Source organism: Cornus florida, unplaced genomic scaffold (assembly GCF_030987335.1).
Source record: "Cornus florida cultivar Cherokee Brave unplaced genomic scaffold, ASM3098733v1 CherokeeBrave_3.0.0_Hap2_Chr10, whole genome shotgun sequence".
Taxonomy (NCBI): Eukaryota; Viridiplantae; Streptophyta; class Magnoliopsida; order Cornales; family Cornaceae; genus Cornus; species Cornus florida.
The window spans coordinates 62,600,776-62,615,740 of record NW_026775580.1 but is presented as its reverse complement, the minus strand read 5'-3'; the positions used below and the strand labels follow the sequence as shown (position 1 = coordinate 62,615,740).

The 14,965-nt window shown below is 32.5% G+C and overlaps 1 pseudogene; it reads left to right on the top strand.

Moving 5' to 3' along the window:
- The first annotated feature begins 7,771 nt into the window (after window positions 1-7,771).
- On the top strand, window positions 7,772-14,689 carry LOC132277705 (triacylglycerol lipase OBL1-like; annotated as a pseudogene).
- Window positions 14,690-14,965: the final 276 nt, after the last annotated feature.

Here is a 14,965-nt window from a genome sequence, read left to right as displayed (position 1 = left end):
GTTAGCTTTCGGCTTTAACCCTATTCCCCTCGATGATCTGTACAATTGCTTTCTAGCATAATCTTCAATTTTATATGTGACCACAAGGTTGTATTAAAAAATATTACACTCTGTAAATATTTTCCTAGTTGAGAGTAACTGTATACTTTATGTCCTAAAATTCCTTATAGCAATATCCTTTTCTTTAGTGGTACATGTATAGACTTATTTTGAAATGTCCTATTCTCTAAGTTTATTCACTTTTTTATTTGATTTATTCAAAATTTCTAGCTTTGATTTATATTAAGGAGATACAACTGCACCTTTAATATTGAAGACATATCCGTTCTTGAATTTAAAATCTTTGATATCCCATATCCAGATTAAATCACTAATTACACCTCTAATTTAATTTGGTACCTCGTTTAATTCAATATTTGAATTAGGGTATTTCACAACTATCCTATTTATCGCTTTTCAATGATCCTACTAGATTGATTGTGCCAATAATCACACTTATTAAGCTGCCTTGTATTCTCAACATGTGATATACTTTATTTAGTATTTATATTTGAGATTCAAATCTACAAAAGTTTGCTAGTTTTTTGTTATCTTAACTAGTATTATCTCAATCTTACTCTATTGAGACTATACTATGCTATCTAATGTTAAATCTTCCATATTAAATACACTAGTTGATATATCACAAATATTTTAAGGTATACAATGACTTATGCATCACATTTATGTCATTGTCTTGGTACCTATTTTAATCCACTTAAGGACTTATAAACTTGTACACTTAACTTTTTAGCTGTAACAATGAACTCCTTTAATTGTCCCATTAAATATTTTCCTCATAGGAAACAACATGCACTACTATTATAATAGTATAAATGATTTTTGGTTATATTCTAAATCTCTTAGGCCTCCGCATTCCCACATTTATAAGTATTTCTCTTTAGATAAGGCTCGTAGCAAATTTCATCTATGGAAAGTATCTCCCCCACAATTTTGGGATAATCCTATAATTTTATTTAGTATGTATTTATTATGGTTTTCTAGCTCTTGAAATACCATAGATTAAATACTTCTCCTCATTTACCTTTCCAAGGTTCCATATTCGCTTCTCAACAAGCATGTATAATAGTCTCTAATACATATATATTCACTTTATCTCTAGTTTGTTCTTATAATAATTCACCAACATTACTATGAATTGATGCTAGAAATATTAATTACAATGGGTAATGGTTAATATTTTCTTCTACATCTCCCATGGTTATGAATTGAGTTATTTTTATTTAGAATCATGTTAAGTCAGCTTATATTACACGTCCTAACTTTCTGTGTGTCTCACATCACATAACCCAATCATATAAGCAAATAATTTACTCTATTATTTTAGCTTTGGACACATGATCACCTTATAGTGAATACACATTTTCCAGCTATCATTGTTAGCTTATAATAAGCACATTCTTCTCATCTCTCAGGACTAGCTCATGGTGAGCACTCACTTCTCTATTGTTACCGGCCACTAGCTTGAAGTTAAGTTTGTTCAGCTATCAATTCTAGTAGGTCTTATCTTTAGTACACCATTGTCTAAGTTGTCTAGATTAGTAGTAGAAGAATTTGTTTTGAACAATATTCTCCAAAAACTACTAATTTACAAGAAGTATTTTTCCCTCCTACAAGAGCAGATATGATGTAAGGCTCAAATAGCTTATATCTAAAATGGTTATTTATCAGCCTCTTGTTATTTTCATCTTCCTCTTAGGTTCAATGCACCTCAGTAATCATTTTAGTTTATAACTATGCTAACTAATTTGCACCTCGGTAATGTTTTAGCTTTTAGCTAAATTGTACTTAAAAGTTAACTAATTTGATTTATCTTGTCTCGGTGTACTAACTTAGTATATCCATAACATTTTCCATTGAAGTTATCGAAAAATCTTTTTTTATTCAGCCTATTCACTGTTTTACGTATCTTAAATACTAGTATATATCTTTTTCCTTTAACTATCAGGAGAATTGACATAGCTGCACTAGTCAATTTTTGTCTCTTGTATTAAATACACAAACCAGTCATGAACTCGTACAAAGTTAGAAATATCATACATTACATTGAATTACTGTGCACACTAAGTAATTCAACTACATAGCTCAATATTATAGTATCAGATAAAAGTAAACACTTATATAAACAATATTGAAAACACATAAATACATATAAAAATATAATTTAATATTATATCACTTGATTAATTGTCAAGAGGAAGTTTACCACCAACCAAATCCTACTCACTTAATCACGCCCTCAAAGTCATTTACTTAACCTATACCAAATTGTCATTGGCAAAAAATTGTTTGGTGCAATCTTTCCGTACCAAAACACTGATGTGGCTAACTCAAGATAAACCCTCACTCCATTTCACAATGCAGCCGATTAGCCAAATGTGTGTTTTAACTGTTTGGGTACAGTTGAATATCATGAACAATATTTCACCAATGTCCTTATTTTAAATTCATATAGAGCAGATTGCAAGATAAATGTGGATTCTACACAAACCCTAACTCATGGAAACATAAATTGAAATATACGTAGTAACGGGGCTTTGATATGGAAACTCACCCTTACAAGTTTTGTATACCACATATGGAAGGAGAAAAACAAAAGGATATTCAGAAACAAGTCCTCATCTCCAATGCAGATTCTGAACATAATTATTGATTCAGTTTGTCTTCGATTGCTCTCAATCAAGTGCTACAAGTGCCCATTTGCCTAACCATTGCTATTGAATGGAACTTGTCTTCATCCTTTTATGAACCCTCATGAATAACCCAATTCTTCTCCTTCGCTTGACCAGCAAATTACTCCGTTGGAGAGTTAGGGGCTGCTTACAAAAAATTAAAAACAGTTTTTTTATTTATTTATTTATTTATTTTTTACTTGGATCTATTTCTTAAAACTGAGTTCTCAGAGTCACAGTTTAATGAGAACAAAAAACAAAGGGCTGTTTTAGGGGTTTTCTGAAAACTGGGCGCTACTTTGAAAACACGAAGAATTGATATTGGGCTTTAAAAAAATACTATGATACCTTGTCGGTAATACCCTATTGCTTATAACAAAAGCGATGCCTCTCTCTCAAGATTGTTTCTTACCACATAGATGACAGATCTATGGTTTTTGAAGGTCTCTTTGTTTAGGAAGAACAAACACTTTCTATAGTGAAGCACAACACACCCTATCCCTTTCTCTCTCTACGATTCATGGGTTATTTATTTATTTATGTTTTCTAGCATATATGTGGGTTGAGGGTTTGATTTGGTTTGTATTCTCTAGATTTCCCACTCGCGTGCGTGTTGGGCTCCGGATCTACTGCTTGGAAGACTTTCGATCTATTCAGGTAATCCATCCAGATCTCTCTCAACTCAATATTTGGTTGTGGTTTTCTTTGTTAGTCGTGGATTTCTTTGTTAGTTTTGGATTTGGTTAATTGGATGGATTTGGTTGTGATTTTCTATATAAATTGTGAATTTGGTTTTCTATTCGGGGTTTCTTTTTATATTTTTGTTTTTTTGTACCCTATTGGTAGTTAATTTTAATTTTGCAAACCAAAAAAAAAAAAAAAAACAAGAACAAAAATTCTTGCCTTATACTTGTCATCTGGAAGTAAATTCTTATTTGAACTATTTATATAGTGAACCAATCATGATCTCAAAACTCTAGTTTCAGATCCAATTGATTAAAAATGAGTTTTTGCAAATGGATCTATTGTATGTCATTTTTGCTTTATTTAGAGATTAAACAAATATGTCCAAGATAAAATAAAAACACAGAATTGGTTTTGTGTACACCTTTATAGAATTTTATTTTTATTTTGTTTTTGGGTAAGGACCATTATAGGTTCTTTGGACCTTAATAAATTAATTGGCTTTTGTTTTCCCTATTTACATTTGCTTTAATAAGCATCTCCAATCTTAAGAAGGGTCTATAAATTTTCAATGTTTGTAATAAGTTCTACATATATTATGCTTTTTTTTTCTTTCTTTTTCTTGTTGATCATTATCATTTCTTTCTCATTGTTTTGTTGATTGACATCATTGTGCATTGTCAAAATCTTTATACTACCCTTTTGATAATCAAGCTTTCTTCTTCCTTCCTCTTATTATTCGTCAAATTTTCCTTACTACTTTCCTCGTATGATATGTGAAATTAATGAAAATCATAAACCCATCTTAAAAAAAATGCTCTAGACCCTCCGGTTCACTTAATCTGGTACCAATGTCTATTATTACCTCATTGTTTAAAAAAAAAAAAAAAAAAAAAAAAACTATTAAGTCCTATACTTAAATTGAAAGTGCAAATGCATCAACAACATTAACCTTACCCTAAAAATATAGCACTATTCTTGCATAATTTCGTTCTTAAGTTATAATTCCTTCAATTATTTTGACTAGATTCTTTCCACTCTCCTTCCGTTACCATTAAAATCAAAATTTTAGAAACAATGTTGTAGATTTAATGACCTATTCATGCTGCAATTGCAAAAAGTTTTCCTACTCAATCGGCACATCGGATAATTGCTAATGATTTCTTGCAGACAACTTGGTGAATAATGGTGGTTTTGAGGAAGGTTCCTATAGGTTGATGAACTCTTCCAATGGTGTTCTTCTTCCTCCCAAACTGGAGGATCTCATATCCTTACTCCCTGGCTGTTTGATTGAAGCATTCATCGCTAAAGATACCCTAGAAAGTTCCTTCAAATCCAAGGGCAATGACAAGTTCAAGACGGCTAGTTTCAAGTTCAAAGTAATTTCAGCTAGGACCAGACTAACACTCATCATCACACTAGGGTAGATGACTTTGGTTCGCTTTGTGGTCCTATATATCCTGCTTGATCAAGTTAGGGTTTTCTCTGTTGGTTAGAAATGTTAATCTGTCATCATCACCAAACTACAAATGAATCATGTGTTATATTAGAATTAATGTTTTTGCAATAGCCATTTGATATCTCTGTTGTAAATTGGCCACTTGGTCCGTATATGATACACACATCTTAATACAACATTCAACGACATTTTCAGTGGTTGCAACCAGTCAGGTGCCAAATAAAATTGATAAAGTCCAGCCAGCAAACAAACTCTTTGAAGTAATTCATGCAACTCTTTTATTGTATTTAAATTTAGTCAAATTTTAATTAAACTTGATATATTGTATTTGTGCAACTTTTATTAAGTTAAGAATACTAACTAAAATGAATTCACTTCCAATACTTACTTAAAAGGGTAAAGTACAGATACACCCCCTGAGGTTTGGAGCAAGGACACACAGAGGAAAGTTTGTCTATTTTTGGATATGACACCCCTTCAAATTTGAAAAATGGACAAAGAGACCCTGAAGATGGTGAATTGACCTTATTATTCTTTTAAATAAAATTAACATTTTAATTGACTTAAATACCCTTTGATTAAACCCGAACCCGAACCTGTTTGTGTGTATATTATACAGTTCACCAGAGGAGAGAGAACAGACAGAAGAAGAAGGGAGATGAAATAGATGGTGGTTGTGGTTGTGATGATGGGTGTAGAGAGAGGGGGGCGGCCATAGTTGAAGAGATAAGGTGAAGAGGAGAGAGAGAAATAATATAGGAGAGAGATTATGGTAATGGCTACGATAGTGGGGGTGGCAGCGATGACTACAATAGTGGCGGCAATCATTGTGATTGCCGCCAATTTTTCAGTAATCTGCGCCTATTATTTAGCCGCCACCTCCTCATTATCGGTGGCGGAAGCATTGATCTCATCCTCAACTATCCATATCATCCAGATCTGACGATGGTAGAACCACCAATCTCATCCTCAAAGCTTCGCTGCAACACTTTATAGCATGGAAGCTTTAATAAGAGCACATATCACAGTTCGAGCCCAAAGAAATAGAGGGTTCACCAACAATGATGAAAGGGTTCATACATAATTTAGAGCCCGAACATCTACTGTAAGCCCCAAATGTCAAAATCAAATAAATTTCAAAGTTTAGGTTATGTTTGAGAGTACGAATTGGTGTCTTAGAATTGAAGAAAATTTAATTCAAGACTTTTAATTCACAACATTAATTTATTTTTTTGGGGACTGATTACAATTTCTTACTTTGTTTTTGTTAATTTTGTAGGAGAAATTTGATGATACACGAAGTGAACACACTGCATCAATACATAGCAGCAGGCTTTCAGCATCTTTGGACATAAACACCACCGAGGATAGTCCAAAGATTGTGGAAGTGGACACCAGTAGCCTAAATCACGATCCCGGAGAACCAACACCTGGTTGTCAGATTCCGTCGACGACCCATTTGGCCAAACACTCTCCTCATCCCTCCCATGTCGAATTCTGACCCGTTTATCAATCCCCGATCCCCAGAACTTCCAAGACATCGATTGGGGACTAACCGGCGACGAATGCCAGTTCTCCACGGCCCAAAGCACCCCTCGGTTTGTAAATTCCGGCAGGTCTAATACGCCGGTGACGCTGACGAAAAACATCTGTGTTGACACTTATTTTCGATAGTACACAAATTATCCAAATTATATGGTGAGTACATAATCATTCAAGGCCAAATTGAGGTCCCAAAGTACTCCAAAGCAGAGGCTTGAACTTGAATGATGGAGTCCAGGAATAGCCTAAGTGGGGTTAGAGGCTAAGCTCCGGCAATTTGGCCGAGCTCCGGCGAGGTCGAGGAGGTGGCAATGGCAGAGCTCCTCTTTGACGTCTTCTTTAAGGAATGGTGATTATGGAGGTTGGAGTTGGTGGTCACTAGTTGTTTGTGTGTGTGTGTGTGTGTGTATATATATATGTATCTATATATAAAGAGAGATGAAAATGGTAATTTGACCATTTAAGTTTTTGATATTTTATAATTAAAATTAATAAAATAGTGAAGGGTAAAGTGGACTTTTTACATGATTTAAGGCTCTGTTTGGATGATAAATCTTACAAGGGGGTGTCGTTGTCCAAAAATAAATTAACTTTCACCTGTATGTCCTTACCCCAAACCTCAAGGGGTGTCTTGTACTTTACCCAATTTAACTATATATATATATATATATATTTAAATTGATAGTTAATATCATAAATTAAACAAATAAAAGAGTGAGGTACAATAATATTTTTATTTATTTTCTTAGTTCAGAAAACTATTTTTAATAAATACAATCAAGTAGTTTTATGAGTTTTTGTTTTCCGAAAACTATTTTGTAAATTCTCTTAACCAAATAGGTTTAAAATCTGAAAAAAATTGAAAACTGCTCTCTTAAAACTATTCTTAAAAATTGTTTCTATAAATGCAATCCAAACAATGCCTTAATTTTTGTCGGTTACATAAGAGGGCCCGGTGTGGGATACATCCTTTGGGCTAATGTTTTTTTGGGTTGTGTGGAGCTTTTGGTAGTTCATTAATTGACCTTTAGTGCCATGGCGTAACGGTTATATATGCCCCATGCATATATGTAATTATTATTCTTTTCATTCATATTTTTATTTACAGAAAAATATAATAAAAAAACCAGAGGATGAGAGAGAGAAAGGGAAACTTGTGGATTGACTATACCACGGAGGAGTCGGACAAATTTTGGGTTGTTTGTGTCCGACCATGTATCATTACCCTTCTTTGAATAATTCCATTGTGAGGGATGACCTCCACATTGTTAAACATCTCTATTCTCTACACGTTAAGACTGTGTGTATAAAAAACAAGAGCTCTTCTTCATTATTACAATACTTCTTATAAGCCATGACTTGTGACCAAAAATTCTGCAAGGATTATCTGGAGTTGAAACCAGAAGAAGCTACTCTACTCGATCTTATTCGTATAATATTTGCACCTAGATTTGACAAAAGACCGTTTATTCGGTATCGGGATGCTGAGTACAGGGACGCAAGGAAACTGAGAATACCCCAGTATAGATGGCTCATCTTCATCTCCGTCCTCGCGCAGAAACTCATCCTTTACTTCAAAACACCTTTGTTTTGGACAGGTTTATTTCTCGAGTTTTGTCTCAATCTCCTGTCAACCCATGGTGGTTTCTTCCCTGCTTTGCTAAATATACTAAAAGGTACGGTTAGGTTTTTTTTAATATTAACTTAGTTCAGTTTTCTGAAAAAAGTTCCAATTTTTTATTTTTTTTATTTTTTTTAATATACTCTTATTACTTCTCTCAACCGAATTCTCTTCATTTTATCTTCAGTTATGTTTAATAATATCTTATAATCTAATCTCTCGTCGTGTATCACAAAATAATATATAGGAGTAAATATTTTCAGATAAAACTCAACTATACAAGGAAGGATTAGGGGTGGGTTCTTGAAGGCTTGAGCCCACCAAAAAAAATAAAAATAAATTATTAATATAAGTTATTTTAGCCCAGTCAAAAAAATAATAATAATTTATTACTAGTATTAGTCCATCAAAATATTAGTCCACCCAAACAAGCCCAAGTTACCTAAATTTATGTTTAATATTAGTCTACCTTATTGACAATTCCTAAATCTGAGTGTGATCCCTAAAGAATTATTTACAAACGTAATGATTCATGAGGTATCATAATTCAAGTCTTTTTTAACGAGGCAATTAAACTTTGTCCTCAGGGTCACAGTGGTGTTGGCAAGGATTCGGGAGGTCTCGCTTTCGAACTGCGCTCTTAACTTGAATGGTGTGTGTGTTGTGGAGCCGCATAGTGGCGTTTGCAAGGATTTGGGAGGTCTTGCTTTCGAACCACGCTCTTAACTTGAATGGTGTGTGTGCTGTGGGGCCGAAACGCATGATCTAAGGAAAAAAAAAAAAAAAAAAAAAAAAAAAAACTACTACTACTACTGGGCAAACTCTTTGGAATAAAATAATATATAGTTTTGTTTCAATATCTTTTTTTTTTTAAATTATTAATTTACATTTTTTACTTTCAACTTAAATTATCTTTCAGTAAATAATTAATCACATATTCACTTCTGAACAAACTTTCTGATTCTAATATTCTTTCCTCGGCTTTGCATAATGCACTTTGATGAAAGAAATTTAAAACAAATAATTGTTTGGTATGTGCATTTTATGAAGTTCTTTTCACTACTTACACTGACAATTATATTCTTAATAATTCATGAGTGGAATTGGGATATAGCAAGAACGGAAAAGAAAAAAAAAATGATAATGATTAATTAACATATCAATTTTGTTGATAGTTTCAGTGGTCATACTTTCACATATCGATGAAAAAAAAAAAAGAAATGAGAAATGAAACAAACCCCAAGGGGTTGGCCTAATGGAAAAGGCTTGGACCCTGAAGTCTCATTTTCAGGTCTCAAGTTCGATTCTCTTTAAGTGCGAACAATTCTTTAGAACTACGATCGCGGACATGGTCCGAGTTTTATCTGATCCGCATGGGGTGGTCGCCTTGCACGGGTCCGGTGAATTAGTCGGGGTAAAGCCCGGACACTCCAGTTATCGAAAAAAAAGATGAATGAAATGATAGAGAGGGATTGCATCAAAAGTATCTATAATAGAACCCTAATTTTAGGATCACTTTAAAAGCAGAACATCATACCTAAATTGAGCGGGTAGCCTCCAATATATATATATACATATATATATATAATTATTAAGAGAAAGAAAAGTTGTTTAGAATTTTGTACAGGGTTAAACTTTGGATGAAAGTATACAAATCTTGTAACTCTTTTGCTCCTTAGTCTTTGAGAACAAATAGGAGTCGATCGTAATTTTCCCTAAAACTACTCAATGTTTGTTGTTCTTCCTTTTAAAATAAGGGCAAAATTATAATTAAAATTTTGTTACTTTATCAATAGCATGATTCGCGAAAAGTCATCTAAATTTTTTTCCCAATGATTCAAGTTTTAGTTGCTTCCCATAAACATGCTTTCAAGAAGCTGGATTTTCCACAAAGTCGGTTTAAAATTTTTCCAACACTTAACCTTTCTTGAAACGTACTTTTAAACTTAAAAAGCCCATTTTGAGCATGTAGAAAGCCCTTCCAAATAAGTGGGAAAAGAAAAGAAATAATAACATTAGTTAGGAAGGAAAATAAATGAAATGAAATGAGAGCATAGTGTTAATTGTTTTTCGTATTTGGTTAATTAATAAAGGAAAAGAAAGGAAATGATAGTAATCATGTTTAGGAAAAAAATAAAAGGAAACTATTGTAAAGAATTTACAACTATACCCTTTTTCATAGAGCCTTTCTTTTCTTAAAATAAGGGCAAATTTGGTATTAATAAAGTCTCATTAAAAATAGGGCAAAGTGAGAAAAACACCATTAATGTTTTAATTTGGAGCAAATAATTAATACTCTTATCGTTTATTTTGGGTATCTGGTATGTATATAACTCCGTTAAGTTTGAAAAAATAAGCAAAGAAGGGCTTCTATTATGTATATAAGTCTGTTAAGTTTGAAAAATGAGTAAAAAGGGGCTTGAAGTCATGGTTAAGATATAAAATTCTGAAAGCACCCTTATTTCTTCCTATAATGCCCTTATAAAGGTAAAGTAAGAAAAACACCCCTAATGTGTACATTTTAGGCAATAACGCCCTTATTCTTTATTTTGAATATATAAGTCCGTTAAATTTGAAAAAATATGGCAAAGAAGGACTTGATGTCATTAGTTCGTTAAAAATTTATTCTGGTGCATTGCACTTTACATTTTTAAGATATAAAATTTTAAAAATATCCTTATTTCTTCTGACAATGTCTTTATATATATATCTATACACATACACTTGTTACAATTAATTACTTTTTTTACTATTTTTTATTCAGTTGTAGAGAGATATTTTAGTCTTTTCAGCATTCAGGTTTTTATTTGCACCAAAATTGAATGTTAAGTAGGTTTAGAACGTATAGAGGGTTATATACTCTATATGCATACCATAAGGGTGTTTTTTGCTAGGAAATCTATATTATATATCAATATATAAAGGGACATTTTAGTTATTTCACATTTAATTAGGTTTTTTACTTATTTTTTTCAGAGAACACTTTAGTCTTTTCAGTATTCAAGTCATTATTTGCTCCAAAATTGAATATTATGGACTTTTTAGAACGTATAGGGGGTTATATACTCGTATATGTATACCATATTAGTGTTTTTCGCTCGCGACCCTTAAAAATATTAGCTTTTTTTTTTTTTTTTTTTTTTCCATTTTTTGGAGGATAACCAAAACTACTATTCATGCTTAGTATATCCCTCCAAATCCTTCCTTGTTTTTTTTCGTATCCATTCAACATTTCCTATCAAATACATTTTTTTTAGGATAATGCTTAGCTACTCACTGCTGAGTAGCTTCACTTTACTCACCCTTTTTATGTTTCAATAACAAAATACCATATCAGTTTTAATAACCACATAACCTACGTTCTCCTATATTTTCTCGGATCAACCATTGAATAAACGTAGAGAACTTTTTTATTAAAGCTGATGTGGTATTTTGTTATTGGAACACATCAGCTTTATATATATATATACACACACAAACATTTTATGTTCTCGTCTTGGATAATTGAAATTTCTTGTTTAATTCTTTTATATAAAATCTTCATACTCTTTAACTACTATAATACATATATATGTGTGTGTGTGTATTGATGATACTCCAGTAAGGGTTATGCTTAATTAAATTTTTTGGTTCTTTTTTTTTTTTTTTTTTCTGAATAAATTTGTTGATTCCATTATCTAATTAATTCAGTTATGCAAAATTGGTCCATAATATGTAGGAAACTTTGATTGGCCCAACTCATCATCAGAAATTTTCAGATCCGTGGTGGGACATCTTGATCAAAGAGTGGAACTAGATAAAAATATCAGAAATGGAAATAGAAGCTATGCTGCATCACTGTCTATGATGGCTGCTAAATTGTCCTACGAGAATGGAGCCTTTGCAGAAACTATAGTTAGAGATCACTGGAAGGTACGTACGTAATTATGATCGGCTAGCCTAAGATATTTATAAATTTTAATTGTACTCAGTATGCATGTATAGAATGATGATGATACTGATTCATGTGTTCTAAATTCTCTTCTCTCAGATGGAATTCTTGGGGTTCTTCGACTTCTGGAATGGTGAGAAGCTACTAAGATGTATAGTTTTAAATTTACTAATTTCATTGTTGAAGAGGTTATTTTATTGAAGGCATAATTACACTTACCTTCCTTATAGATTGTCTAAATAATAAGGACTTTTTTTATAGTTTCAAAAATGACACTGGCATTCACTATAAGTGTAAAAGGACTTAAACTAGACGGGAGATAAATGTTATATTTGAAATTAAAGGAGAAATCTCTATTATTTAAGTAATCTACAGTGGAGCTGTAAATGTAATAATCCTTTTATTAAATGATGACATGAGGATCAATTTTGTTGGCACAATGAATTATCTATTAAACAAATATAAGGAAGCTAAAAATAGGATTGTTCATAAAGTAATATAATCAATGATTATATATATATATATATATATATATATTAGTAAGAAGCACATTCACACGTCCACTTTTCTACATAAGAAAAAAATCTAACATAATATTAAATTTACAGAGTTCAAAATTGAGAACTATCTCCAAAAATTTAAGGGGAAAAATAAAAAGAGATGAAACCTATATAACTAAACACTAATAAATACCAAAAAGCAGAAGATTTGATTACACCTCTACCAAAAATTTCAAAATGCATATCCTACGTATCTCCTTAAAATTTTTTACATATTATTTCACATCTTTTCATATATGTCCTTCGAATTTTTAAAGTAAGTAACTTTTCAAGGGACAATGCATATCCCACATATCCCCTTAAAATTTTATATTTCGCGTAAGAGACTTTTTTTTTGGGATAGAGGTAGCAATATATATATTTTAATAAAAAAATACATTATTTATTAGATTATTAAAATAAGTAGTTGACTCCTGTATAAGTTAATCGAAAATTTTAATCCAATGTTTCACAGAATATTATAATCTATCCTCAACCCAAGCCATCATGTTTCACGATACAAGTAATAACCCTGGCCTGATCATGGTAGCCTTCAGAGGAACCGAGCCATTTAACGCCGACGATTGGTGCACAGATTTGGACATATCATGGTGTGAGCATGAGAATGTTGGTAAAATCCATGGTGGCTTTATGAAAGCATTGGGTTTACAGAAGGGCCAACAGTGGCCCAAGGATATAAAACAAGGTTTGAACGACAAACCATTTGCTTACTACACAATTAGACAGAGACTGAGAGACTTATTACAGAAGCATGAGAAGGCAAAGTTTGTAGTGACAGGACACAGCTTGGGAGGGGCACTAGCAATTCTGTTTGTGGCAATATTAGGGTTCCATGAGGAGGAATGGTTGTTGGAAAGGCTGGAAGGGGTTTAGACTTTTGGGCAGCCTAGGGTAGGGAACAAGAAGTTTGGGGAGTTTATGGAGAAAAAGGTTAAGGTGTATGGTGTGAGATATTTGAGGTTTGTTTATTGCAATGACATGGTGCCTAGATTGCCATATGATGATAGAACTTTATTGTTTAAGCACTTTGGGACCTGTCTCTACTACAACAGCTGCTACTATGGCAAGGTGAGTTCTCTCTCTCTCCCTTCCCTTCCCTCCCTCCCTCTCCTCTCTCTCTCTCTCAAATTCATGAAGTCAAAGTCCGTGCTTTTCAAAATTATGTTTTTTTTTTTTTTTTTTTTTTTTGAAAAAAAAAAAAAAACAATGATCATTTGTCCAAACTATTCTTATTATTTCTATTTTGGTATCACTTTTGTGCATGCAAGCACCACTCTTGTACACAGATTTACCATGTCACTTTTATTTTGAATGCATGTATCTTTTCTTTTGAGTACATTTTGATGATATAGTCTGCACAGAAAATATGATACTTGAGTGGTATCTTTGTGCATAAAAGTGATACTACCTACATGCACAAAGAGAACCTGAATTAAAATAGTAAGGGTATTTCGAATAAATGACCAGTATTTTTTCATTACATTGAAATGTATTAAATTAAACTCCATAAATTTGAAAATTTACACTCCAAAACCCCATGTATTTGTTATTATCTCTGTGTATGTGGGTGAATTGAGATTTAGTGCAGTTAATTATGATATGTAGTGGACAAATGTGATGGTCAAAGTGGGATAGTGCATAACATTTAATTTTTTTTTCAAATTTAGTACTTTTCGAAAACGATAGATATTTGAATTAACCTAAGATTGTCTCTGCTTAATTACATCATTCATTGGCATATATTTCCACTGATTTAAACTGTTTTTGTATCCAGTCATTGACAATTTAGTTATGCAATTTCACAGTGACTGACATAGTGAGACTCTGATGAAAATTCAGGAGGTGGTGGAGGAACCAAATAAAAACTACTTTTCACTGCCGTGGCTAATACCCAAGATGTTAAAAGCTGTTTGGGAGCTGATTAGGGGTTTCATTATCCCATGCATCGAAGGTCCAGATTACAAGGAAGGCTGGCTTTTGAGAGTTATTAGGATAATTGGGCTAGCAATTCCAGGAGCATCGGCTCATGCGCCTGAAGATTATGTTAATCTCACCAGATTGAGCCCCTTACCTTCATCATTCCTTAACCAAGACCCAATTGATCTACAAGGTGTTAAATACGTGAAGGAAAATGATTTTTGCACCGAGAAGTGGCCGTGAATTACTAGACTTATTATTGTTAATTAGTCATTTATGCAAGGGAGTGGGTTAAGCAATTCACTGCAAGCCTTCAGTATGAGTATTACAACTCATACTTCAAATAATCTGTTTGTTTCTTCCGACAATTTGGTTCCACGGAAGATTTAGCATATAATTTTAGAATTATCCATCAATAAAATGTTCATGTTGGAAAATAAACTTTTTTTTCGATAATTAAGTTGGTAATTAAACTTGATTATGTATTTTTAGTGTTTTTGTGAAGGTTACAAGTCCTTT